Below are 5,201 nucleotides of genomic sequence, written 5' to 3' on the forward strand. Positions count from 1 at the left end.
CCCCCTACACCAGCTAGCGTACGACACAACTCTTATGCGAGTACCATTATATATTTTATGTTACCACCTTGCTTCCCCATATGCTCAATCGCTCTGTTACAACAAGAAAGAGAGACATAACATAGAGAAGAAAAAAGAGCAGTTGAGATGATGTAGAGTGAATAAGAAAATAAGAAATATTCTTGTAGAGGAATGGAAGGCAAAAGGAAATCTGCTACTGATTAGTTTCTACTGCATCGTTCTAAGGCTAAATAATGGTGAGGAGGATCATGGGTGCGGTCGTCGTAACAAGCAATTGGCAAGACAAGAAGAAGCCTTGGCTTGTGTAGTTTTGGACAGTTGTCTCCCACCGGAAGGCCAGAGCAAAGTCATACCAGACATGTTTGATTTGTACTAGTGGATTGTGCACGCGTTGCGCACGCGTAGATCGGAGGTGTTTTTTTATTTAATTATTAATTTGTAATATTAGATGATATACAATGGTAAAGAAAGTGTAATGGATCTGAATTTATATGAAGTCGAATATTCATGTGATGGGCCATGTAATCTGTAATGGGCTGCAGTCCATATTAAATGGCCCAAAAAAGAGTATACGTTTGGGGGCTCTGTTTCATGCGATGGGCCATGTAATTTGTAATGGGCTGCAATCTATATGGGATGGGCCAAAAAAAATGTGCATTTGGGAGCTCTGTAACAATCGAGAGGTAAGATATAGTTTAGACGTAGTAGACTGCTATATCAGCTTAATAATAGGTATTCCTCAGTACATTGAATATTTGGAAACAAATATATGATGCTGGAAATGGGATTAGTGCATGATAATATTAGCTTAGTACACAGAGTGTAGACAGTGCTAGAGTTCTTCAAAGTACAATGACAGCTAATACTTGCAGAATGATTCAGCTATTGTTACTGCTAATCATCACTAAGAGGGATGTGCATTTATACCGCGTTCTACCAAAGTGGGTTTCCACTGCGGTACTGCATATTCTAACTTGGATAAAATAAACTAAGATGCATTGTTGCTGCTTGTAACTTGATGAAGTTCTGCTTTTTTTTTTGGAAACATTGATTACTTGCAGCAAAGATAATGCAAATACCTGCATAATATTATTATACAATGATCAGTAGTTTTGTAAGAGATTATAAGTAGAAGAGATACACGTAAAATTCAGAATTTACCTCAGACAGTAGTAGGTGCATTAATGGTTTGAGTGGCTTCAGTAGATGGCTCTTCTCCATTTGAACAAACATTTGTCTTCTCTTTCAAGTGATTGGCAATTAAAGCAATACTCTTGAACCAAATATAGCTTATTGCTTTGCCAATGTGTAGTACCACAGTAGCGATGATATGAATTAGGATGGAGTTCTTAAATCTAAGTTGGAATGAACCTTCAGTAGATGGCATGAGAAACCAAAATGCTAATATCCACACAAGAGTTCCCGATGTAATTGCACGGCATAGATCTTGGTAGAATGGTATCAGATGAGGTTTGGTCTTCTCTAGAGGGCCAGGTAGATGATCGGTAATAGTTGCAATAGGCATGGTGATGTATTTATATATGCAGGCTGCCTTATCAGGGTAGAAGGTATTGAACAGCATGAGTAAGGTCTCAAACAGTAGAGAGAGGATGGTGGACAAGATGACTGCTATAGTAAATTGTAGAAGCTGAAATAAGAGAGGAGCAAATGTTATTTACCATAGAGGAAAACAAAGAAATAATTGAAGATTAAGTGAGATCTTCTGCAACAAAGTGAAATATAAAGACAATGAAATTTCAGAGGGATATAAAGGTTATTTGTTATGATGTGACATAGGGAAGTAAGAACAGATTAATTCATATTTTTTTTGTGAGAAACTGAGATGTCAGCTAGACAAATTAGTCATTGTTGAGGTCAGTCAATCTCTAGAAGATCTACTAAATTAGACAAATTAAAGATTCTGGTGTTCAGCAAAATCAAACTTGTTTGGTGTAGTTAGATTCTTGAGTATCTGTATTTTCATATAGCTTTGTAAGAGATTGCAGCTAGAAAATGTATAGCAGTCTAATAAAAACAAATTAGAGAGACACAAAGGCTATTTCTCTAAAACAAATCAAAAGAGTGTCAGCAGATTAACTATTTGTTTGTTTAAAATGGTAATTACCTCTGTTTCCTCTTCTATTTCATGTAGAGATGATCGAGTTGCTCTCATTGCTAGATCAGATGGTATGCACCTCGGAATGGTGTGCATTTTGGTGAATCTAGTGGACTTCTTAGTAGTTGCTTCCATGGGTTTGCTGGTTGGGAAGGGGAGCTGTGGGTTTTGCTCCATGGAGCCTATTTCTTCTAGTTTGGAAGGTATAGAGGCAGGGAGAAGAGAGTCCACGGGAGAGAGGCTGTCTAGTAGCACTTCTTTTATTGGTGGATGGAAGAGCATTGTGAGTTGTAGTAGTAGCCAGATGGAAAAAAGAATGAGAAGCTTTTCCATTCTGCAATTAATGGTGGATACATATATCAACGAGATTGGCATGTTGACAACACGTTGAGATGTGGTAGGAGCTATAGACTTTGATGGCATTTCATGCAGAATAGTGTTTGCTTCAGATTTCAGTAGTAGTACAGGTGAAAAATTGTAGAGTACCTTGGAAACTGATGTTGGCGTCAGCAGCTGCCACACACCTGCAGCAAGCAAGTTCAGTCAGAACCACCATTGTACTTGTTTCTTAGAGGTATCTATATGAGGAAGAAGTTGGAGATCTAAAAATGGATACTGAATCTAAGAGAGGAGGAAAAGACAAAGAAAAATATACTGAAAGTGCAGCAAATATTTAGTTTAGATGCAATATCAAAATGGCAATAGTGAATGTGCAAATCAAAGGATTGCTAATATCAGTTGTGTTCATCTACACATACCTGCTACTTGGTGTTCAGTTGTGCTTTAAAATGCTAGCCTCTTAGAGTTGCAGTCAGAGTTCACATTGGAGTACTGGAGAAGAGATGCTCTTTTATTCTGATGTGAGAGGAGATGTGTGACATCCCAGAGTTTTAAAATGCTAAGTAAGAAATATTAAATATGATATCATGCATAATCAACCAAGAAAATAGAATGGAATACATTTATGTGTGCATGCATGTGTATGTGTATAGATGCATAGGTCAGAAACCGTAAATAATTTTGTAAACCAATGCAAGTATATATATGAAATCGAATAGGCGTCTCTCTAAAATCATGTTAAATCAAAGTTTTGTTGAAGTCAAAGAGAGAAAATAAAAGTTTGAACATAAAATGACAGGTCCTTTGAACCGTATTATTCAAAAATTTAAACTATCTGTCAAATTTCAAACTAATCTGCTTTGAAAATAATTTCTAAAATATAGCTCAAATGAATTTTTGTCCAAAACCAAAGTTGTAGGTTTTCAAAAGACGAACAACTTTCGTGTTCAAAGTTTTTCGAGTTGCCACACAAAAATGGGAGAAAAATTTGAATTTCGAAACGTATAGTAACTTTTCAAACGTACACAAGTTTTAAATTTTACCTTTCAAACGAAGCCTCAAATGAACTTTTGCCTAAAACGAAAGTTGTAGATCTAGAGATTTTGAACAACTTTGGTATTAAAAAGTTTTTCGTTTGAGGCCATGAAGAAGGAGAAAATCTGAGTTTACGAACTGGACTTTGGAACTTCGAGTTATTTACAGCTTTGACATCACCACCATCTCTCCTCCCTCCTCTCGGTTTCTCGCCGTGACGACGCCGTTTGTCGCCGGCGAACGTCGGGGATGGCATCCCGTCCACTGGTCGGCCACGCGCCGTGCCCCCAGTTCCTCCCCGACGCTTCTTGACCTCTCCACGCGGTGCCATCTCCCTGCGTGCACGCCGAGGACGGTCGACGTGCCGAGTCGTGCCGTGCGCCACTTCTCCATCTCCCCTGCTCCCTCGGCCCTCTCCTCTCCCTTGAGCTCGCACAGCTTGCGTTCCCACCCTCCCTCTCCCCCTTCCCTCTCTGGCCCAAGCAAACCAAGCCGAGCTCGCCCAGAACCACGGCCATGGCCGCCGCCATTGTTGCCGCGGAGCACGGGCTCACCGCGGAGACCCCACCTCCGGCACCTTTCCGCCCGAGTAGACCCCGCAACGAGCTTCCTCTCGCCATGGCGTAGCTCCTCGACCCGCTCAACTCTGCCCAGGGCCACCGGAGCGGCACCGCCGCGGTTCAGACTGTCGCCGGTCGCCCGCTCCACGTCGAGCTCCCACCTCCGCCCTCCCACAGCTCCAATCAACCCCGGGAATGGCTTCACCTCGCCCCAACGGAGCTCCCAAGCCCAGCCAAGCGGCCTCCCCCTCGCCGGAGTGCCGCAGCCGCGGTACAGGGCGGCCGCTGGCCGCCGGCGCCCGCGGACAGCCCGCTACGGGCCACCCCAACCCCCATCGAGACCATCTGCAGGTGCGGCTCGAACTCCTCTTCATTTCCCCCAACCTAGCCCCCACCTCTGGTGCCTCCCCTCGCCGGAAAATGCCGCGCAAACTCTCCTCTGTTCTGTCCCGTCCGCCAGGGACCTTTCCGAGAAGAAACAAACTTCCAGGGGCTTAGATGCAAAAGTTCGTTTCCTTTTTCTTTTGTTTTCAAAAACAGCAAACTTGTAAATTCCATATAAAATCGTATAAAAATCAGAAAAATGCAAACTAAAATGTTTTGGAATCCTTAGATTAAAACCTACAACTTTTGTTCCAGTCACATGTTCATATTATACTTATATTTTAATCTAGGATAAAGATTAGATTAAATAGCACACAAATGTATCTCCTGTTTTATTCATGAACTAAGGCTAGTTTTTGGAAAGTGTGCTAAACCCTAGATGAATAGCTTGCTGTAAAAATTTTAGGACATTTTGACAATTCTAGCTATAGGTTTCATTAGATCTTGGTTTATGCATATGTTAAATATATTTAAATCCACAGGATTCTATACTAGTTTTATTGAGTTGAAATTTTTAAGACAGCCTTAGCTTTGTTTCTAGATGCTATAAATTTTTTTTGGGAATTTTTAGTATTATATAACTAGTCATTTTGATTTATTCATGAATAAACTTTGTAAACCTAAAGACCTAGTTTCCTTCATTAGAAAAATTTCATATTTTTACTAGAGCTTGGGTTTCAGAACATGATCATGGTTGTAAAATTTTAGCTACTGAAACTAAGTAGTTTACTCTGTAGATTTGTAGT

The 5,201-nt window shown here is 40.7% G+C and overlaps 1 long non-coding RNA gene across 1 annotated transcript; it reads right to left on the reverse strand.

Moving 5' to 3' along the window:
- Positions 1-808: 808 nt before the first annotated feature.
- Positions 809-3,010, reverse strand: LOC120668128. Its single transcript, XR_005672249.1, has 5 exons — positions 2,896-3,010; positions 2,624-2,661; positions 2,147-2,471; positions 1,183-1,669; positions 809-1,100 (listed from the first exon to the last, which is right to left on the reverse strand). It is a non-coding gene; the product is annotated as an uncharacterized LOC120668128 (long non-coding RNA).
- Between the last annotated feature and the right edge of the window lie 2,191 nt (positions 3,011-5,201).

The sequence above is a fragment of the Panicum virgatum genome, chromosome 2K (genome assembly GCF_016808335.1).
Source record: "Panicum virgatum strain AP13 chromosome 2K, P.virgatum_v5, whole genome shotgun sequence".
In the NCBI taxonomy this organism is placed as follows: domain Eukaryota; kingdom Viridiplantae; phylum Streptophyta; class Magnoliopsida; order Poales; family Poaceae; genus Panicum; species Panicum virgatum.